This window comes from Silene latifolia, chromosome Y, assembly GCF_048544455.1.
Source record: "Silene latifolia isolate original U9 population chromosome Y, ASM4854445v1, whole genome shotgun sequence".
NCBI classification, from domain to species: Eukaryota; Viridiplantae; Streptophyta; class Magnoliopsida; order Caryophyllales; family Caryophyllaceae; genus Silene; species Silene latifolia.
The window spans coordinates 44,959,782-44,983,916 of record NC_133538.1 but is presented as its reverse complement, the minus strand read 5'-3'; the positions used below and the strand labels follow the sequence as shown (position 1 = coordinate 44,983,916).

At 37.3% G+C, this 24,135-nt stretch overlaps 1 non-coding gene and 1 pseudogene across 1 annotated transcript; both read right to left on the bottom strand.

Annotated features, from left to right (window-relative positions):
• Nucleotides 1-1,270: 1,270 nt before the first annotated feature.
• Nucleotides 1,271-3,615, bottom strand: LOC141627973 (pirin-like protein; annotated as a pseudogene).
• On the bottom strand, nucleotides 1,866-1,984 carry LOC141634542 (5S ribosomal RNA). The gene has a single exon (XR_012539270.1). It is a non-coding gene; the product is annotated as a 5S ribosomal RNA (ribosomal RNA).
• Nucleotides 3,616-24,135: the final 20,520 nt, after the last annotated feature.

The window sequence follows — 24,135 nt, the reverse complement described above, 5'->3', positions numbered from 1 at the left end:
GTTTCGGCTTGAGTTTTGTTGCCTTGGTGTAGACATTTTTGTGGTGGTCATGACACCTAGTTTACTCAAGTGAGACATTTGTTTTGTTCGTGGCATTTGTGTTCTTTTTGGGACAGTTGGTACGACGGTACATTTAGCCATGTAGTTTGGAGGAGATTTTGTTTTGGAGATCTTGTGTGTGTTGTTTTGGTACACCGTTCCATCTTAGTGATATTTGGTATCTCATATATTTGTGTTGGCATTTTGGTAGCTTTTGTCCTCTTCGGAGTTTGCTGCGTTTGGCCTTCCTATTGGTATGAAGATATGTTGGGTACTTAGTACAATTAGTAGTTTCAGCTTACTACATTGGATACTTCGTATATTGGTCACATTTGTTGCACACTTGGTTCGTTTGTCCGTTTTGTGAGTTGTGTTCAAGTTAGTGGAGACTATCGGGACAGATAGTGACTTGTGGATCGACTTTATTGAAGCTGATTCGGGGTTTGGTTCTTGATTGGGTTCGTGTTTGAATAATTCAAGTCAAGGTGGAGATTTGTTAGGAATTGTGCCTTGAATTTGTGTCGAAGACGGACTAAGTTAAGGCAAGAAGAAAGATACTAGAAACAGACAAAGGGAATTTGTCAAGTGTTATGCCGGTCGTGTAGTATCCTGTGCTTGGTTATTGATTCCATGCTTTGCTACAGTGCTAGTGTGCTACGTACATGACTACTTTGCAAGTTGGCTTCTTGTCTTATGGTGTTGTATTTGTTTTAGGAGATTAGCCGTATTAATTTCCTTATTAGTATTCTATTAGGAAATTAATATTTATTTCCTATTAGCTTATTTCTTTATTAAGCTAGATATTTTATCTTGGGTGGAATAAATATATAAAGACCCAAGTTTTATTCTAGGTTAAATTAAGAGAGAGATTTGAAAGCACACAATAAAGAGGGTCGATTTGTGAGATTCCTTCTGAAGAAGAAAACTCAGTTTGTTCCGGGCTCTATTATTGTTGTTCGTTTGTCTTTGAAGATCGGAGGAGTTTGTTCAGATCTTGGTAGACCTCAAGATTATTTGTCCTTTGTCTTATTGGGGTAGTCTCTTTTGTTCCTTTGAGACTACTATATTTGTTGGTAGAATAGGGTATACTTTTGGCTCATATTGAGCGTGTGTGTACCGGTCTACTGTTGTACTATTTTCTTCACAATAGTGAAATTTGATCTCCTCGCGAGGTGGACGTAGCGTTATTTTCTTGGTGAACCACGTAAATCTTTGTGTCAACTTTATTTACATTCGTTATTTATTGTTCTTATCGCCTTATCAATTAACTGTTTGGGTAACGGGACGCCTCCGTTACAACATAAGGGTCACCACCAACCAAAATAAACCTAAGAGCCTTAGTAGAAGACTTGTTCCATGCTAGTAGCCCATCACCTAGGCCTAGTATAATAAGATGATGAGATGATGTCGAGGATGATGTCGAGTTTCCAAAGATGCCCTCCCCTTCGAAGACATAGACAAATGAGTTCCATGACTTTGGAATTGGTTGTTGGAGTTTTGCCCCCTGGCTTTAAGGTATAGTCAAGGAACATAGTTGGTGTTATAGTTTGAATTGGTGATTTTATGCCCAATGCTTCTCCGGCTATAACTCTAACCTTGATGCCATTTTTCTCAATTTCGGCTATGTCTTTGCTTTGCATTTCTTGGTATCTTGGCTCCATCCTGAATTTTTAATTAGTGACAAATATATAGTAAATCACATATTCTTGTTTAAGACGGCAATATAAAAAGACGCTTAAAGACTAATAAAAGGTTATCATATATATGTGAACCAGAGCATACTTAACCTTTTTTTTTTCTTTTTTTTTTTGGGAATTTTTTTAAAAGGGGTGCAACACGAGGCCTTCCCAGGAGGTCACCCATCCTAGTACTACTTTCGCCCAAGCACGCTTAACTGCGGAGTTCTGATGGGATCCGGTGCATTAGTGCTGGTATGATCACACCCTAAGAGCATACTTAACCTATTTTGATCCTAAAATGGATATACTGTCGGTGGTCCTAAGAGAGAATTACTGATGGTAAATTAGTTATACGATTCTACATCATCCACTTAAATTTATGAATCAATCGACAATAAATAGTGAAGGAGGAAAACATACATTTTGTGTTTGGAAGAAAGGTTGACCCAAAGTTGTAAACCTTTTTGGACACCGGAGGCAGCAGGCATTTCAGAGTGAACAATTCCTCTTCCGGCAGTCATCCATTGCAATCCACCTGCATCAATCGTCCCTTTGTGTCCTTGGAAATCTTCGTGTGTTACGCTTCCCTATTTGTTTACCATACACATCAATTCCAAATATATATGTCCCTTTGGTTTTTCTACTATGTAAATATAAATAATCTTTGTTTTACTAGACCTGTCTTTATTTTGCATCAAAATTTGACACTAATATTCATGATTCATGAACATTTTATATAATTATTTCTTTGGTGATTCATATTTCACCGAAATACATACTTAATCTAAGCATTTAGTGAGTGAATTCAGTGATTATAAGTTGGCCTGGTTATTCCGATTATAGTGCTAAAATACGATTTTCTAAAAATGTAGCATTACGTTAATGTTGATAACAATCATACTCCGCTCATAAGTAAGAGTCTTATACGCTTAAGGTTGTATTGTTGAGTTGAAATTAAATTAGGAGGCGTAAACTAAAAGAGGCGTGAATTAGGCCAACACTCAACTGGCATGCTAACTAATTAAAGGCTTAAAATCATGACATTTTGCCTCTAACAATTTCAATAATAATCCTTACCATTCTTAATTTTGTCATTAAATTTAATACATTGAATCTTATTATGCAATAGTTTACCTGGAGCATGTATGTCACTGTCTCAAAGCCTCTATGTGGATGATCAGGGAACCCAGCTGGAGCAGAAACTGATAACAATAATGGAAAACCATACAAATTTATTACAGAGTAACGAGCCAAAGGTGGTAGCGATGCCAACCCGAGGCGAGCCCATATTCATGCTTTTTTTTATAAATAAAGAAAGATTGGTAATGAAATAAATGGCAAGTGTTTCTAAGTACAGTACCTGAGAATTCATCCAAAACGAGGAAGGGATCAAAGTATTTGAGCTCGAACCTGATAAACAAAATGATACATTTAGTCCAACTAAAATATGTCACGATCATATGTGAAAGTATGAATAAAACTACGTTAAATGCAAGAAATTTTGGCCGACTATTTTACAAAAGATAACTAGATTAAAAAATAAAGGAAAACTAGGAAAATAATACTCCGTTTTATTATTAGTATTGAATTTCGACATCACCACTTACATATACAATGCATGTACCAGTAATGTTTACAAGAACAAAGAATATAAAAGACCATTTAACTAACTTTGGAAGTATCGTTGATGCTAATACCAAGAGTAAAGTATTTCGGAATATTCGTATAAAGTATTCCGTAATAGATAAATAATAATAGTGACATACCGGCCAATGCTTCTTCTAACAACAGCACCAACACCTTCACGTTGAGGTCTAGCTTGGAATTTTCTAACAATTGGACGTGGATCATTTACAATAGAGCTGCATTCCTCTGTTTTTTTCCATTTCTTCTTGTTTTAGATTTTCTTGTTTTCTTACTGTTTATATTGTCTTTAGGTTGAATTCAACCAAAATATCTGGATCGTATTTTTTTTTTTTTTTTTGAAACGGGGAAAAGGCTTCCTTTCAATCTTTAGAGGATCCGCCTAGTCGGGACTATGGCGAGTGTACAGAACACCAGAGATCATAAAGAGGAGTCCGGAGAGCCCAAACCGCGAGGATACGCGACAGCACGGAAAGCCGGCACCTCGTTTAACAGATCCCAAAGGGCCACCGTGCAAATACCTCGGTCTCTCCGTGCAGAAAGATCGAACCGGGACCTCATGACAAGATTTCAACGCTTTGAGGCACTCCCGCGCACCACTACACCCAAGCCACTTCGGTATCTGGATAGTATTTATAAGAAGCAATGAAGCATGTTTGATGAAAGGTGGAAATAGTAGTCAAAGCAAGGAAATTTTGTTAGTGGTTCCCACTTGTGGTAGCTTCTTTTTGGAATTTTCTATTATGTTATGTCACCTTAACGTCATGGTGATGGCTTTCTTACATGTCCTACAAACGGGTTTCCGTCACCCCGCCCTACTAAAACAAACTCAACCCAAATAACTCGATTTCAATTTGCCTTCACCCGAATTGAGTGTATGTGTATCTACCCTATTCAACTTGACCTGAATATTTATTATTTCATATTAAAAGTTATCCCAAATAACTTAATAACAACCTACAGGAAAATGATCTGAACCCAAAATATCCTCACGAAACCCGGTTTGAATTCTTGGAAACCCAAACAACTCAAACCCGAATTAAACAGATCTAACCCGACATAGTTGACTCGTTTGCCAGGTCTAGTCACACCCGTACTTACACAGTTACACTTGATAAATGGGTTAATCGGGTTGGTTTTGGATCGAGTTCGACCGGTTTGATTTTATTCGAGTAGAGTTAAGCTTGAGTCGATTCATTTTTGTTAGCCACTTTATTCGGTTTGTGTTATTTCGAGTCATGTACAGAGTATGTGGAGTCCATATTAGTTCATACTCTCCCTCTCATCCAAACCAAAGGTATAAGCCTTGTTTTTAGGTGATTTTCGAGGCAATACTTTCCGTATTTTTTTCATCTATGTGTGACTTTTTTTTTTCCAAGAAATAAAATTTTATAAAATATTTTTCATAACAAATCTGTATATATAAGTTTCGTCTTTCAAAATTTTCTTACCTTGAACAATATTCATGGTAAAAGTTTTCGAAGTTTGACTATATAAAACTGAATGTTACCTTTGTTTTGGTTGGAAGAGATTATGAGTTTCGAGTCAGCTTCTGATGGGAACATCATCAATACTACTCCCTTCGTCTCGGTCATTTGTTGTCCTCATACTTTCTTTTGTTATTAATACTACCTTTATTGTTACTTCAATGTATTTAAATAATACTATACAAATTAATTTGTATAGTTTTCGAAGTTATATATATATATATATATATATATATATATATATATATATATATATATATATATATAGAGGAAGGATCAACTAAGGTCCATTATATATTTGAGTCCATAAGGTCTTTTGTGAGCCATTGGATGGAGGGAGATGGAGGGATGAGATGAACCCACCAAAAGTCATTATACAAGCAAATTAACACACTTTACTAATCCACCCTAATTAACCACTAATTTACTATATATTTGTTTTCTACCCACCTATTTCTCTCTCATCTCACACATTTCACTCTTCTCTTCTCTCAAAAAAAAAACCCAAAAAATCCAAATAAATAAAAAACCCAAAAAATCCAAATAAATAAAAAAAACCCAAAAAATCCAAATAAATAAAAAAAACCCAAAAATTCCAAATAAATAAAAAAACCCAAAAAATCCAAATAAATAAAATTCATTTCTCTCTTCCTCATTCACCACCACCCACCACTATCCCACCCGACACCACCCACCGCCCACATCCACCGCCACCTCCACCACCGCCGTTGGTAATTATATAAACTCGTTTTTTTTTTTTTTTTTTTTTTTTTTTTCATTTTGCGTCTCGGTTTATTTTCGTCACTTTTTTTTTTTTTTTTTTTTTTTTTTTTTTTTTTTTTTCGATTTTGTGTTAAATTAGTTGTTTGGGGTCGGTTTATTCTATTTCTTAATTTTTGTTAGTTTTTGTTGTTATTTATTCTTTTCAAATCTATTCTTATTATACGTTTTTTAAATAAAAATTTCGGGTTTTAAATATCGTTTTTTTTGGTGATGTACTTTTTTTCAACTAAGATCTACTAAAATATTGACTAAAATTATACAAATAAGGACTAAAGCTATACAAAAATTAACTAAAGTTATACAAAAATGAACCAAAGTCATACAAAAATAGACCAAAGTTATACAAAAAAGACTAAAGTTATACAAAAATTGGACTAAAGTTATACAAAAAATTGGACTAAAGTTATACAAAAATTGGACTAAAGTTATACAAAAATGAACCAAAGTTATTCAAAAATCGACCAGAGTTATACAAAAATGCACCAAAGTTATACAAAAATTGGACTAAAGTCATACAACAATGGACTAAAGTTATACAAAAAATTGGACTAAAGTTATACAAAAATGAACCAAAGTTATACAAAAATGAACCAAAGTTATACAAAAATGGACAAGAGTTATACAAAAATGCGTGCGAGTTATACAAAAATTGGACTAAAGTTATACAAAAAATGAACCAAAGTTATACAAAAAATGAACCAAAGTTATACAAAAATGCTTGAGTTATACAAAAATGCACTGAGTTATACAAAAGTTAGTCCATTTTTGTATAACTTTGGTGCATTTTTGTATAACTCTGGTGCATTTTTGTATAACTCTGGTGCATTTTTGTATAACTCTGGTTCATTTTTGTATAACTTTGGTTCATTTTTTGTATAACTTTAGTCCAATTTTTTGTATAACTCGTCGCATTTTTGTATAACTCTGGTCCATTTTTGTATAACTTTGGTTCATTTTTGTATAACTTTGGTTCATTTTTGTATAACTTTAGTCCAATTTTTTGTATAACTTTTGTCCATTGTTGTATGACTTTAGTCCAATTTTTGTATAACTTTGGTGCATTTTTGTATAACTTTAGTCCATTGTTGTATCACTTTAGTCCAATTTTTGTATAACTTTAGTCTTTTTTTGTATAACTTTGGTCTATTTTTGTATAACTCGATCTTTTTTGTATAACTTTAGCCCATATTTGTATAACTTTAGTCCATTTTTGTACAACTTTGGTCCATTTTTGTATAACTTTGGTTCATTTTTGTATAACTTTGGTTCATTTTTGTATAACTCTGGTTCATTTTTGTATAACTTTAGTCCAATTTTTGTATAACTTTAGTCCAATTTTTGTATAACTTTAGTATTTTTTTGTATAACTTTGGTCATAAAATGTATAACTTTAGTCATAAAATGTATAACTTTAGTCATAAAATGTATAACTTTAGTCGTAAATAGTAAAAAAATCAAACAATAAATATGAAAAATATGAAAAAAAAAAAAAATAATAACAAAAACCAAAAAAACTCATAATAACAAAAACAAAAAACCAAATAACAATAATAAAACCAAAAAACCAACAACCCAACCAAACCCGAAATCTAAAATAAACCAAATAACAATAAAAAAAACCAAATTTAAATATCGTGTGTATAACTCTAATGCACGCAGTGTATAACTTTAATAGACAAGATGTATAACTTTAGTCAAAAAAATCAAATAACAATAACAAAACCAAATAACAATAACAAAATAAAAAAAAATAAAAAAAAACAAAAAACAAAAAACAAAAACAAAACAAAAAAGTAAATGTGCAAAATAACAACAAACAAAAAAAGAATGAGAAATGAAAAAAGCGTCCCACGGAAATTGTACATCTTTATCTCAAATGCCAACAACAACGACCACCATTTTTTTGTTGTACACAATGACCACCATTTTTTTGTTAAATGAGAAAATCATCATCACCACCATTTTTTTAAAAAAATAAAAGAAAAAGCAAGGTGGAGAGCAACATCAAATAAGAACAAAGAACCACATAAATAAAATCACCTCAACCCAACAACAACCAACAACAACAAGAACCATATAAATTTTTCGGATCGAAAAATAAAAAGAGAAAGGAGAGGATAGGGATGCGGCCGCTTGTCGTCCGTCGCGGTGTGGTGGGGTGGTGCCGTGGTGGTGTGGTGTAGTGTGGTGGAGGAGGGGCTGTTTTTGGTTTTTTTTGTTGTTGTTTTAGTTTGGTGCGGTGTGGTGCGGTGTGGTGGAGTGTGGTGGAGTCGGGATTGGTTGGTGGTGTTGGCGGGTCTGGTGGTGTGTGGCGGGTTGTGGGTCGGGTGTGGTGTGTGGTGGGGCGGTGGTGGGTCGGGTGTGGTGTTTGGAGGAGGGGTTATTTTGGTTTTTTTTTTTGTTGTTTTAGTTTGGGTTTTTTTTATCAACTGGTTTTTTTTTTGTTTAGAGAGGGTGGGAAGAAAATGAGAGAGAAAGAGTGAATGTGAGAAATGAGAGAGGATGAGTGAATGAGGAAGTGAGTTGGGAGATTAGAATGGTGGTAGAGTTGTACACAATTAGCCAGAGTTATACACAATTAGGGAAGGAGATTAGGGAGGGAGATTTGTAGCCCTCCATTGAGATGTAATCTCATCCCTCCATCCCTTCCATCCAAAGGCCCTTATAAGGACTTAGGGCCTTATATGATAGGAGGACCTTATAAGAACCCTTCTCTATATATATATATATATATATATAGATTCGGGATCATATGAGAACCACTAGGATGATGAGAACCATGAGAACCACTAATAATACTACTAATATTAACATTACTAATTAATAATCCTAATAATATTACAATTTACGCGCTCAACTCCCAAACCCTTCAACTTCAATCATTTCCCAATTTTCCCTTTCTCACTCATCTTCTTCTCTCTCTACCACCCTCATCATCCGCGTTTCCAACCGTCGCCATTTCCGTTCGTCTTCTCCGATCATCGTCGCCGCTCATCTCTACCCTACCTTCATCGTTTCCGATCACCGCTTCTCATATTACGGTTCAATCCATTCGTCAGGAGCATTTTCGCGAGATTTATCAATCTCATTCCTACTAATTCAGGTACTATGCTTCCGATAATGGCGATTGTCCTGTAATTTTATCATGCATGTATTTTTCCCTTCGACATTCATCAATTCCTCCGAGATTCATCAATTCTTATTAAACTATTAACCCTAATTTGTAGTAATTTCCCTAATTAAGGTATTTTAATTGTTATTCTATAATGAATTCTTAGATTCGGGATTTAAATTGAGTTTTAATGTGTTGAACACATTTGCATAGAAAATCGAGTTATACGTTGCTTATAGTTTAGTGATTTCGCATTTTTGTTTCGATTGCATGTTCAAGTAATTTTAAATAATTGAATTTATGGATTTATGAGTTTTTATTCGATTGCATGTTCAAGTACTTTTAGATAATTGAATTTCGTATTTTGTGAGAGTCTTTTGGTTTTAAATGATCTATATTGTTTGGATCTGAAAAAATAGTCGAGTTGCTTGTTGTTTTCAGTATTTTTAAGCCAAGTAAGTTGAGGTTTTAGGATACTTGTCCTCTGTCCGTGCATGAAATAAGGTACAACGTGCATAAAATAGGGTTCAATGTGCATCAAATAAGGCCCTGTCCGCATCAAACACGTCGTCACTTTAAAATTAGCAAAGAGGTTCATTGTCGATAAGGTGCCAATGCTTAATTAGTAGAGTGCCCTTGACTCGGAAAATCTGCATATTTACCAAAATCTAAATGCTCTCGGTTGTGCATTTGCCGAAATTTCTAATTTCACTTGTGTTAACATCAGTCAATACATTCACAGATATGAGGCGAAAAACTGTTGCAAGGAAGAAAAACACACCAGCCAAAATTACACAAATAAAAGGAGGTCGATCAGTGAAAGATTATTTCCCACCAAACCCAACAAACTCAACTATAAATGATGCTGTTGACCAAAGTATGTTGTAAGAAAACCTGCATAGTTTTGTCTATTTTTATGTTTCATCCCTTCCTTCCCCAAAATAATGATAGACTACATTTTAATGCTCTCTCTAAACTTGGATGCATTACCTGTATTGCTGGCTTAATGTGATATTTCCTGAATTTATCTTAGTGTTTTTCGGCATGCTTTATGTGCTTTTCAAATGACGGACTGCTTGTACTCTTTTCCTTACTCGTTCCTATTTCTAGTTTTTTCATTCGAGAGTTCAATTTGTGATGTTTGTAGGTCATTCTCTTACTGGTCAACTACTTATACATAGCCAAGTATGGCCAATTGGTGCAAGGGGTGGGTAGTCAATATTCATGAAGAAGATAAAGCACTTTTTGTCAAGAATTACGTAAGTGAAAAAAAAGAGGCTATGGGTTTGTCATTTGCTCCCTTAGCCAAAGTTCAGTTTACCGACAACTGTTATCAAGCCCTACTTGATGATGTTTTCAATAATCAAGATCTAGTGACTAACATATTTAACCAACTAGATTTTAACGAAGATAAGGCAAATATGGCGTTGGTCTGTAGGAATTGGTCTCAGCTTTTCCTCATACACCCAACTGCACCTCGCATTGAACATGCATATGGCATTTCTCTACGGACCAATGATATCAATGGTGTAAGAATTGTTCGTAGGGGTCCTAAACTAATTTATAAACGATGCAAATGCTTTATGACTGAAGATTTGGCAGCTAAATTGCTCCTGCATCATCAACAAGAGAAAAATATTTTCCAAAGAGAACATCTAAATGCTCTTGATGATGCTGAACGTGCACATGTGAATGAGTTGCTTCATGCTTTAGCCACGCCATCTCCTGCACGTGACACAGCAGTTGCCATTTCAACAGACTTAGCAACTCGGGCGATTTGCCTTTTTCGGTTTTTTTTCCTCTATTTCGGCCTTTAACGGTTCAGTCTTAAAGTTGCCCTAGTTTCGTCTTTTGTGGTACTCTTGTATAATTCCATGTATTAAGCCACCTTTGTATAATTATGTAGTCGTGTTTTCCCATTTTCAATGTTGTAAAGCTTTGTCATGTATGGATGATATATGTTTTATTAATGAAGTTTCTTTTCCTTATTTTGTTAATCATCGAGCTTTTCATTGTTTCATAATTACATGAAGTTTTTGGATCTATGGAACAGCCTTGTAGATGCATCAAAAATAATCTCAAAGTGCATTAAAATACCCCCGTATATGCCTCAAATAAGCTGCCTTCTTAACCTACTTACTTTGTCAGATAATCCTCCCAACCCAAGTACTCCAACCGCAAAGCGCACAAATTCCTCCTCCACGTCGACGAGTCCACGTATCCAACCAAGAGTTATCGAGCAAGTACCACCGATATGCTTTCGGTAACAACAATGGTGAGGGTTTACCTTTTCTTGTCTCTTTTAAAGATTTCAGATATGTCGTTTGTTCGAATATTAATGGTGATGGTTTAAGGTGCAATACCCATATGAATGCATCAAGTAGCGTTGTAGATGCATCAAAAAACAATCCATATGCATTAAACAACCATGCCTTGCGGTTTTCTTCTTGTTCGAATGACAATAGCAAGGGAAAGGGTTTAGGATTGGATTAGGCGGACCCGCGGTAGCGGTCCACCTAATTCAACCCTAAACCCTTTCCCGTCCCGTTTTAGGACACCCGGTCCCCTTTCTAAGATCCCGTCCCAAAAAAAAGGGTTCACTCGTCCCCTTCTAGGGTGTCTTTAGGTTTTCGTGTTCGAATGACAATAGCAAGGAAAGGGTTTAGGGTTGGATTAGGCGGACCCGCGGTAGCGGTTCGCCTAATCCAACCCTAAACCCTTTCCCGTCCCGTTTTAGGACACCCGGTCCCCTTTCTAAGATCCCGTCCCCAAAAAAAGGGTTCACTAGTCCCCTTCTAGGGTGTCTTTAGGTTTTCGTGTTCGAATGACAATAGCAAGGGAAAGGGTTTAGGGTTGGATTAGGCGGACCCGGGGTAGCGGTCCGCCTAATCCAACCCTAAACCCTTTCCCGTCCCGTTTTAGGACACCCGGTCCCCTTTCTAAGATCCCGTCCCCAAAAAAAGGGTTCACTCGTCCCCTTCTAGGGTGTCTTTAGGTTTTCTTGTTCGAATGACAATAGCAAGGGAAAGGGTTTAGGGTTGGATTAGGCGGACCGCGGTAGCGGTCCGCCTAATCCAACCCTAAACCCTTTCCCGTCCCGTTTTAGGACACCCGGTCCCCTTTCTAAGATCCCGTCCCCAAAAAAAGGGTTCACTCGTCCCCTTCTAGGGTGTCTTTAGGTTTTCGTGTTCGAATGACAATAGCAAGGAAAGGGTTTAGGGTTGGATTAGGCGGACCCGCGGTAGCGGTTCCGCCTAATCCAACCCTAAACCCTTTCCCGTCCCGTTTTAGGACACCCGGTCCCCTTTCTAAGATCCCGTCCCCAAAAAAAGGGTTCACTAGTCCCCTTCTAGGGTGTCTTTAGGTTTTCGTGTTCGAATGACAATAGCAAGGAAAGGGTTTAGGGTTGGATTAGGCGGACCCGCGGTAGCGGTTCGCCTAATCCAACCCTAAACCCTTTCCCGTCCCGTTTTAGGACACCCGGTCCCCTTTCTAAGATCCCGTCCCCAAAAAAAGGGTTCACTCGTCCCCTTCTAGGGTGTCTTTAGGTTTTCTTGTTCGAATGACAATAGCAAGGGAAAGGGTTTAGGATTGGATTAGGCGGACCCGCGGTAGCGGTCCGCCTAATCCAACCCTAAACCCTTTCCCGTCCCGCTTTAGGACACCCGGTCCCCCTTTCTAAGATCCCGTCCCCAAAAAAGGGTTCACTCGTCCCCTTCTAGGGTGTCTTTAGGTTTTCGTGTTCGAATGACAATAGCAAGGAAAGGGTTTAGGGTTGGATTAGGCGGACCCGCGGTAGCGGTCCGCCTAATCCAACCCTAAACCCTTTCCCCGTCCCGCTTTAGGACACCCGGTCCCCTTTCTAAGATCCCGTCCCCAAAAAAAGGGTTCACTCGTCCCCTTCTAGGGTGTCTTTAGGTTTTCGTGTTCGAATGACAATAGCAAGGAAAAGGGTTTAGGGTTGGATTAGGCGGACCCGCGGTAGCGGTCCGCCTAATCCAACCCTAAACCCTTTCCCGTCCCGCTTTAGGACACCCGGTCCCCTTTCTAAGATCCCGTCCCCAAAAAAGGGTTCACTCGTCCCCTTCTAGGGTGCCTTTAGGTTTTTGTGTTCGAATGACAATAGGAAGGGAAAGGGTTTAGGGTTGGATTAGGCGGACCCGCGGTAGCGGTCCGCCTAATCCAACCCTAAACCCTTTCCCGTCTCGTTTTAGGACACCCGGTCCCCTTTCTAAAATATTGTTTTCCTGAAATAAGCTTGTATATGCATGAAATAAGTTTGTCTTCCCGAAGCTAAACTGTGTTTTGTTTGGTGTGCACTAGTCTTATGAATTAATGGACTAACCTTGTATATGCATCAAATAACTGTTTAAGTGCATAAACAACATTCGTGCATGCATGAAATAAACTGTCTTCTTGAAGCTAATCACTGTTTGGTTTGGTGTACAATGGTCTTATGAATTCATGGACCAACAGTGTTTATGCATCAAATAACTGTTTAAGTGCATTAAACAACTTCTGTACATGCATGAAATAAATCGTCTTTTCTCAAGCTAATCACTGTTTGGTTTGGCGTACAATGGTCTTATGAATTCATGGACCAACAATGTATATGCATCAAATAATCGTTGAAGTGCATTAAACAACTTCGTACATGCATGAAATAAACTGTCTTCCGAAACTAATCACTGTTTGGTTTGGCGTACAATGGTCTTATGAATTCATGGACCAACAAAGTGTTTATGCATCAAATAATCTGTTTAAGTGCATTAAACAACTTCGTACATGCATGAAATAAATCGTCTTTCAAGCTAATCTTTGTTTGGTTTGGCGTACAATGGTCTTATGAATTCATGGACCAACAGTGTATATGCATTAAATAACTGTTGAAGTGCATTAAACAACTTCTGTACATGCATGAAATAAACTGTCTTCCTGAAACTAATCACTGTTTGGTTTGGCGTACAATGGTCTTATGAATTCACTAACCAACCTTGTATATGCATCAAATAACTACCTATGTGCATAAAAGAATTTAGTATATACACGAAATAAGCTACCTTACTAATGCCGACTACTTTGACGATAATTCTCCCAAACCAAACCCTACAAAGAAGAGAGGCAAAACAAATTTCACCGCAGCAACGGAGTCCGCGTGTTAAAGCCAAAGTTCACGATACTTAAGTTGCACCGAGTTGCCTCCTAACAAGAACAAGAGGAAAGCAAAGATCAACAAGCAAAGAGCCAACGCAAAGTATAAAAAGAAGAAAGCGTTCTGACAAGTATAAGCCTCTCCTCACTCGGATGAGTCCTTCCTTGATCACTAATTTCATCAAGTTGGGGCCATCCGAACAAAGAAATTGAAGCCATAAACAGTATGGGGTTCGGAGGGTTGTTACAACTTAAGTCAGAAGAAATCAATGGCCATCCGCCGATGGATTGTCGAGACATTTAATCCGTTCAATTGTTCATTGATGAACCGCGATCTTGTTATCTCGGATGAGGATGTCCACGTTTAACCGGACTTCCTATGGGACCGATTGACATTGTTGCAAACTGGAATGTTCTGTAAGGAAAAGGAGTACACAGAGGCTGTCAAGAGGTATAAGGCTCAGTTTACCACCTCAGATATTACGAAAAAGGTTCTCTTAGATAAGATGATGGAGCAACGGGATGGTGGAGACGATTTCAAGAGGAATTTCCTCATCTATATCGTCAATGTTCTCTTGATGGGGGTAGTAGGTGATCATCCTAGCCCTCGGATATTAAGCTCCCTTTCAAATCTCGCCGATGTCCCTAACATGAATTGGTGCAAATTTGCACGGACCCATATGATCAACAACGTCATGTCGTGGAAGGCGGCTATAGCTAATTCCCCTAAAACTTATTTTAAGGGACCGATTCTGATTTTCCAGATTATCTACTTGGATAGATGTGTTTTCATGACGAGAACGGTGTGTCGATCATTTCCCTTATTAGCGAATTGCACGGATGAGAAAATTAGAGAAAGGGTTAAGTTGGAGAAGCGAAAGGGGATGGCTTTGGCAAGGGCTCTGTTGAACCCATATTTGCTTATGTTGCACCTCAACATGAACGTGAACCCGTACCGTACGTTTACCGAACTCGAACTCCGAACCTCAAATTGAACCCGAACCTCAACCCGAACTCGAACTCGAACTTGAAGCCGAACCGGTTGATGAGAGGAAAGAATCCATCAAGGTTTTGGCAAGCATGCCCATTCGACTTGCAGACATTTATGGTGACTTTACCAAAGCAATTAGAAATGCTAAGTGTAAGGCTCCCGCATTCCCTACTGTCACGCAAATGTCAAAGTTGGCAGATTGTTTATTTGAAGGATTTTCCCTTTCACACAGAGTACGAAGAAGGTGAAAGGGAAGGTGCCGATTGTGAAAGGAAGGTGCTTTGATTGTGAAAGGGAGGGTGCTACCATGGAGAACATGGAGGAGGATGAAGTGGAAAAGGACAATGAGAAAGATAAGAATGTATTGAAGGAGAGAAAGGAGGAGGTGGCAGTGGAGAAGGAGTTGAAGAAGGATGAGGGTAAAGTGGAGGAGGAGGAGTTGAAGGAGGAGGTTGACATGAGTTGTGCAGATGATGCGTTTCTAGACAATCCCACTGTCATGGCTGAATTAGAAGGGATCCTTAATAATGCATACACTCATGTTGGCAAGGTGTTTGATTCACATCATGAAAATATGTGGAACGAAAAAAAGGAAAAGGAAAAGAGGGATAAGGCTTTCGGAAGGACCGTCTTTCAGCCTTTTAGTGGTGATGATGCGCTATATAACTCTCAAGAGTTCCTTGAGTCCAGTTGCAGTCGCTTCAAGTGTTCCTCATTCAAGCACAACAACTACGACGTCTGTTCCAAAGAGTTCGTCCTTTATCGCCAATATCGCCAATTCTCGATCTCATCCCAACCATCCCAACCATCGCCCGTAGTTATCTCCTCTCAAGTATCGTTGGATGAATCGCCAATTGAGCCTTCTTGTCCAACTGTCCCTCGATTATGCCATTGAGAGGCAAGTGGCTGGTAGAAGGGTGCTCCCTAAGAGGTGTGTTGAAGTAGCGAATGTTTACCGGTCACCTTACTTTATCAGAAACGTGGACATGGTTCGTGACTTGAGTCGATCGGAAAAACTGGTAGGAGACTATGCATTTTCAGAGGACTTAGATGAAGAGTATGTATCACTCTCCTATATTTTAATTTTATTCGGCATATATGTATTACATTTTCTTTGTATAACACTAAGTTTCATGTTATCATAACTGTCTAGGGAGGTTTTATTTAGCTGTGCGGGTAAGACTCTCACACGAAGTCATATGAAGAGTTTGCTTCTTGATCGTCGAGTTCATACAGATGTCATTTCTGTGTGGTGTGATTATTTGAATGAGGCCAACAAATTCAGAAATCGTAAATGCCCTTGCCGTCTATTTATCACAGAGACAACTGACGTAAGTGTTCCATGGCTGTTCTCAACCTTGGGATGCATTAGTCTTTCGAATGCATGAAATAATCTTGTAGATGCACGAAATACCAACCTAGGTGCATTAAACAACACTGAACATGCATCAAATAAGTGCCCAATTATTACAAGTTTTTATTCTCTAAAACGTGTCACCTAATTTAATGAACAGATTGACTCATTGGATGTCAAATTTGCAGACGTGGAGTTGGTAAGTCCTTCAATATTTTCACATTTCCATGGTTGTTCTCAACTAAGTGTCTTTCTTTTCATTATTGTCTTTGTTTTCAATGTCGTACAGGTTTTCATTCCTATAGTTACACCCTTGCCATTTGTCTTCTGTTACCATGTTAGTAAGAAGCTGTTAGAAGTGATGCACTTGATGTCTCCGTCAACTGACTATTCCCGCCATGTTAGACCTGTGGTATATCTTCAGATCTTTTTGCCATAAAGTGCCTGATTTTCGTCTAATTTTTGTGAGAGATTATTTACTTGTCATTGTTTTACCTTTATCAGAAGAACTTGTTGGGTACGCTTTCAAGTAAGATTCCAAACTTGGTGTCTTCATGGCTTTTGATTCCTAAGTTGTATATTCCGCACGTTGCCGTTGATGTCGAGCATGATACTGGAATCTACCTCATGCGTCATATGGAGATGTACAACGGGGCTAAGGGACGCTTAGGTTCAAAGGTGGGTCGTAAAGGGAGTAAGTCTGTATTATTTAATTCAACCTTTCCTTGTATGTGCATTAAATATGAAGTCACTGATGTTGATTTCTTTTGTTGTTATTGTTCAGAGAGTTGATGTTACACGTTATGTTGTGAGGGTTTGCATTGAAATACTAACTTGGCGATACAACTCTTATAAACTTCAAGTGACTACTGCAAAGAAAGGACTACAAGAATGGCGTTAAACCTTCGGTAATGCGAAATTTTAAGTAGCTTTGTTTTCCGTTTTTCCGTTTTTCCATGTTAATAAAGAAGCTTTTATTTTCCCCTTTTTCGTAATCAAGCGCCACATGATGATTTACCATATACAGATGCACACTTGATCAATTATATTCGGAATAATAAGAAGAACAAGGAGTAAGTTCTAACTGACCATACAGCTTTCTAAAAACTTCAGTTTTTGTCCACTCTCTGATGTTCCGTGTTTTCTAATCTAATTGCAACATGTGCATCATTAGTGAGGTCGTTGTAGAAACCGATTGGTTGCAAGTTACCCAAGACGCGCTGCAGACCTTGCTGCCAGGAAATTGGGTAATGGATATGGTTATTGATGCTGTTGGTATTCGTACTACAATCGAAAACCCGAGTGTTGTGTATTTTCCGACAATCATAAAGGTATTCATATTCCTTATTGTGTCAAATGCTTGTTTTTGGTTTTTGAAATGACAAAGAATTTTGACAAATGTTCTCAAATTTCAGGGAGTTGTCGGTAAAGAAAAAGGGGTTTCGAAGTCAATACGTCCTACTTGACTACTTGCCCCTCAATCTAAACACAACCCAACTGGTAAATAAATATTCTCTTACTTTTTTTCCCTTCTCCTTTTTTCGAATGCATTCTTTTTTCATTTGAAGTCGATAAATCCTACTTGACTAGTTTGTAATATTTCAGGCTTTCTTTCCTTATTGTGTGGAGAGATCACATTGGTTTGCATGCGTTGTTGACTTTGGGAAAAGGATGAACTTCATACTCGACTCCAACCTGCGCCTGTGCGCCGTGAAGTCAGGCAAAAATTTTTAGTTGAACAGGTATGATTTATTAGTTTTTGCACAAAAACATGTTACCCCTCACTTATTATATCCGGAAGGTTGCTCAACAGCTTTTTGATCGCCCAAAATGCATTGTCGAATGAAAAATACTGTTGGTGATCTTAATGTGCATGAAATACCCTTCTATGTGCATGACATACCCTTGCATGTGCATTAAATAGCCTTATACCACAATCACAATCACTCACTGTCTTGTTTTTGTATAGCTCTGCCCGCTTTGGAGATCATCGCAAGAGACTCTCCAAGATACACAAGGTTGTTGGAGATCAAGACTTTTCAGTGGGAGGTTGTGCAAGTGCCTCAACAAAAGAATGGGTATTCTTGTGGAGTTTATTTGTTAAAGTGGCTAGAAAATTTGTGTGATCAAGCATCATGGAGTGATGAGCGTTCTTACGAGGTATAAATTTTTAAACAAACTTTTGTAAACATTATTCAAGATATTTTATTTCAAGCATTTCAATATTTGTTGTCAAATAAAATTTTTACGTAGGATTTGGATGAATATGGTACGAGTATGATTGCACGTCTCATCAAATGGAAGCGAAACAAGAGAGAGGTAAATATAAAGAACCTTGAATGCCTAATTTAAATTTTGCCTACTTTTAATCTTCTTTTCATTAGATTCTGTCTCGGAGTGACTTTGACGTATGTGATTTTCCCCCGTTTTTTTGTAGGATTATCCCTAGGTGATATTTTCTAAACACTTGAGTCGAGGGATGTGCAAAGGGAGTGGCAGATGACCTAATCCAAAATTCAAACTTGCCATTTTTTTATCCGATTCCTTGAGTCGCGGGATGTACAAAGGGAGTAGACCCTGGAATATTAGCTTCTTGTGGAGTTTATTCTGGAATATGTAGTACACTAAGTCTTGAGAGTACATATTAGATTTTGGAATATGTAAGGCGTGTAAGACATGAAGTCATGTTTCTGGACTAATTCTAAAAACATGTCACGGGGCAACGAAAACGAGAAACAATTTTCAAAATTGGAAAACGAACATGTCACGAGGCAACGAAAACGAGAGACAATTTTCAAAATTGGATAACGAAAAGGTCAGAATGAAATCGAAAACATCGTAAATGCATTAAAAACTGTTCCACATGCATGGAATAACAGTGTGCATGCATGAAAAACAGGTTTATTAGACGACAAACTCGGGTTAGGAGGAGCGTTCGAGTTTCATCAGTAATTGCATATCATCTCATTACAAAAATGGTAGCATTTTGGTCAGCTCATTATTTACTACGGTAGATGTTACAAGTAGTTTGAATTATGCGACTTTTTTTTCGCTTTATTGTAATTTTTTCCCACCATGGATTGAGTGATTAATAATGAATCAATGAAACGGAAAAGCACAAAGAAAATTTAAAAACGCTATAAATAAAATGAGAACTTAAACCGTTACTTGCTTAATGTGTGCATGAAAACATTTCCACATGCATGAAATACATGTGTATGTGCATGAAATACCATTATATGTGCACGAAATAATGGTGACAGAAACACTCGGGCTTTACATTCTAGAAGTGTTGCATTCATTCGTTTGAAGAAAAAAAGTCCAACATCTATCAAATAAAATAAAAAGTCACGAATTATTCAATAAGGCAAATGTCCAATATCTATCAAATAAAATAAAATTCCCAAATTTTTCAATAAGGTAAAATAAAAAATTACTCTACTCATTGTCGGTTGTCCTTCGGTCACAATTCCTACTGTCGTGGTTCGCCATCTCCCCACAGGCCCTGCATTTTCTTAGCGCTTTCTTGGTCACTTCCCCACTCGTTCTCTTTGTGAGATCGGCCTTTTTCCCGAGCCTTTGTTTTTGCACTGCCTTGGAGGCAAAACCTTAATCTCACTAGGCATGTTTGTTCCTAAAAGCATCCCAATTTCAGCATTCTTGTCCTTTACCTTTGCAATACCAGTATTTCCACTTTCATCAGGGGTAATTTTTACCCTTTCCTTGAACTCACGCAAAATCCCAAGCAACTCATCACAATGCCCAGGACTCTGTTCAACAAGTGCCACACAAGTAAACAACTCTGACCATAACTCGCCAACTTTGTTTTTCTGTACATCCATTGATGTACAATCGCAAGCAATCGGCCATTAGGGCCGACGATTGGTGGCGGGTTGCTAGTTTGCTCCACCGACTAAGCGGTAGTCACTTGGAACTTTCGAATTCCCCGATCTTTAAAGACACACAGAGCATGTCGACAGAGCATTCCATGTCTTTCAAACTTCTTGCATGTGCATACCACTGAAACATCATCCTTCTTAAAACCAACCTTATACGTTTTATTTCGAACTTGATCTATGATATCTGTGTATAGAATTGGATAGGTTTTATCTTTTTCTTTATCCCCAACACCACATGAATAGCAAGTTGCTTCGACTTCCTTTTGAAACTCGCCGAAAATTGTTGGAGTGTAGATTTCTGATGCATGCTTTTCTAGGGCTAATGGAGTCGACAACTGGGGGAAGGAGTTTTTTGATTGTGCAACAAGTTTCGAATGAGTCCATCTTTGAGCATCCATTGCACTCTCAAATCTCATCCAAAACTCAACTAGGGTTAAATTAGGATTAGTGAAGTTCTTTGAAAAAGTGGTTTTTCGACTCGACGGGAGGTCGTTCTCATCAAGCCTCCTAAAAAAACAGATCACGAAAGTAAGTGGAACCCACATATTTCTAATGTTGTACTTCTCCTTAAGCCACTCGTTATCCGACAACCCATGAGATTCAACTACTGTTGTCCACCTTTCCTCAAATTCAGACGGCTCCACATCTTCGCTCCAAACACATCGGTTTATCTTCTTCAGAACTCAAAGTATCTTTACATATTACAGGCCCTACTTTCTCGTGCAACTTTTTTAGTATGTGCCACATGCAATATCTGTGTTGCACCTTGTCTTTCCAGGCTAATTTCATTCCTTCTTCTATCCCCGCATCTTCATCGGTTATCATACAAACTGGATGACGACCCCCATAGCCTCTACGAATTTCGTAAATAGCCAAGCAAAGGACTCCTTACTCTCATTTATAATAAGTCCAACCCCAAAGGTCACGCATCTCTTATGATTATCCACGCCTGTAAAAGGACCAAATATCATCCTATACTTGTTTTTTCTAAAGGTCGTATCAAAAGAGGTCATGTCCCCGAATAGCAAATAGTTTTTAATACTAATAGGGTCAGCCCAAAACACATGTGACAATCGACCTATCTCGTCTACCTCAAAATCAAAATAAAAAGATGGACACATGTGTTTTATCTTCATAAAATGCTCAATAAGCATTTGAGCATTCCCCTCTGATAAATAATTTTTGATATCTCTAGAAAAGTTCTTAAAGTCTTCCAATGACGCACCCACATTCCTATAACCTCTAACATACTCCTTGAACAACCTATACGACTTAACTGGACCTATGTTATTTTTGGAGTTGTCAATTATCATTTTTTTGTGAACTACATTCAACTCTCTCGTTTGTGTCAAATGTACCATTGTTGATGGTGTTTGTGGCATATGATTATGACCTTCATGAAAATCATATATTTGGTATTTACCCATATCAGGACCTTCCTCCAAAATTCGCTTAAATTTAATACAAGAAGGACATTCTATCCTAGTCCTTTGCCTCCGATGATTTTTCCCTTTCGCTTCACATACTCCAGCCTTATTACACACAACTTTTTTATGCGTAACGACACCATTTTTAGACTTTTGTGAGCTTAATCTAGTCACAAACCCAGATTCTTTTGCATATGCTTCATAAAACTCAACACCTAGTTCAAGCTTATCGAATAGCATACCAATAACAGGCTTAAGATGGTTGAGACACTCAAAAACCCGATTCGTGTTGCTTGAAGAACCTTCTGCTGCCTCCTCGTCCTCTGCCTCCTCTACTATGATATCTGCATATGTGGTGCAATTAAAGTAAGAAAGGCGAGGGATACAAAAGCATATGAAATGTACCTTTAAAAAGCTGAAAACATCAAGCAACTACCAGGATGAATAGAATTGTACCTTCAACAAATTCGAAAGTCACAACTTCAGGAACATCATTCTCAACTGCTATTGCAGATATTTCTAATATAGGCTGACATGCATTAGCTTCAACATTCGCTCCTTCGTTTGTAATGACATTTGAAGAAGTTTGTGATAGTATTGAGGAGTTGTCTTTGTCATTATTGCTGCAACAAGAAATGTCAAAAATTAAATAAGCAACAATACAACAGTATAATTCATGAAATTGAGTCCCTGATTTTAACAAATGTAGGCAATTTCACAATTTCTCCAACCCTAATTTCTCAATTAAGCCAATTTGATTCACAAAATCACATTTTGATGCACCTAAACAGGAATTTGATGCATATAAACAGGAATTTGGATGCACATAAACAAGATTTTGATGCACATAAACGGTCTCCAACCCTAATTTCTCAGTTTCCCCAATTTAATTCATGAAACCCTAATTTCTCAATTAGAACAATTTGATTCACAAAATCACTTTTTAATGCACCTAAACAGGAATTTGATGCATATAAACAGAATTTGGATGCACATAAACAAGATTTTGATGCACATAAACGGTCTCCAACCTTAATTTCTCAGTTTCCCCAATTTAATTCATGAAACCCTAATTTCTGAATTAAGCCAATTTGATTCACAAAATCACATTTTGATGCACCTAAACAGGAATTTGATGCATATAAACAGAATTTGGATGCACATAAACAAGATTTTGATGCACATAAACGGTCTCCAACCCTAATTTCTCGTTTCCCAATTTAATTCATGAAATCCTAAATTGAAGCATGATTTATCAATCCGAAACTTAAGAGACGAATCAAACCCTAATTTCATGGTTTCAACAAATTTCTCAAATCCCCTAACCCTAATTTCTCAGTTTCCCCAATTTAATTGACGAAATCCTAAATTCAGAAGCATAATTGTTCAATTCAGAATTCTAATCGGTTAATCAATCCCTAATTTCACGAACAATCTAATGTAATCGACTAAATCAACTAATTTCACAACAAATAATCATAAAGATCAAAATTTTACCTCGAATTTAAAGGCGTCATTGATTGAAGCAGCGTCGAAAGGTTGATTGTCGAAGAATTTATCGTTCGATTGTAGAGAAAGTTAAGGTTTGATTATCGAATAGGCGTCATTGATGGCGGAAGGTTTTCATAGTCGACGAGATGAGTTGAAGAAGAGAGAGAAAGCAAAATTAGAAAATGAGTAAGATTAGTTGGGTTTGGGTAGGACGCGCGAAAAAGTTTGGGCTTTGGTTGAGTTAATCTCAGCCTGTGTATTATTAGATTCAAGGGTTGTTAAGTGGTTCTCATGGTTCTCATTATATGAGTGGTTCTCATAGGATCTCGACCCTATATATATATATATATATATATATATATATATATATATATATATATATATATATATATATATATATATATATATATATATATATATATATATATATATATATATATATATATATATATATATATATAGGGTCGAGATCCAGTGAGAACCACTCATATATTGAGAACCATGAGAACCTATTAGAACGCAATTTGGATCATACACAAATCCTAACAATTTAAATTTTACGTGAACATATAAAACTCTATAAACTCTCTCATCTCTATCATTACAAACCAAACATTTCTATCTCTTCTCTCTCTCGGCTCCTCATTCCATAACCCCACATCACTGATTCTTTCGCCGACCACCGCATATCCCAGATTCTTCGTCGCCGACTACCGCACATCACCGGATTCTCCATCGCCGACCAACACGTTTCTCCTTCTTCACAGTCATCGAGCACCGTCGCACTCCTCCTTCACCACCATTGACAAAGGTAAGTTTCCTGTTTAAATTTATTCAATTTTGTAATTTGAAGATATTATTTCCGTGTGATAACGATAGAACAGTTATTTTATGTGAAATTTCTATGATTGCGATTCGATTTTAACCTAAATTGATGCAACAATGAATTAATTTGACTGGAATAAAAGTAAATTACGGTTCACAATCAGCACAATTCTGAATTACTTTGACTGCAATATCAATAAATTAGTTCGATTGAAATAGCAGTATATTAGACTTTTGTTGGATTAGGCTTATA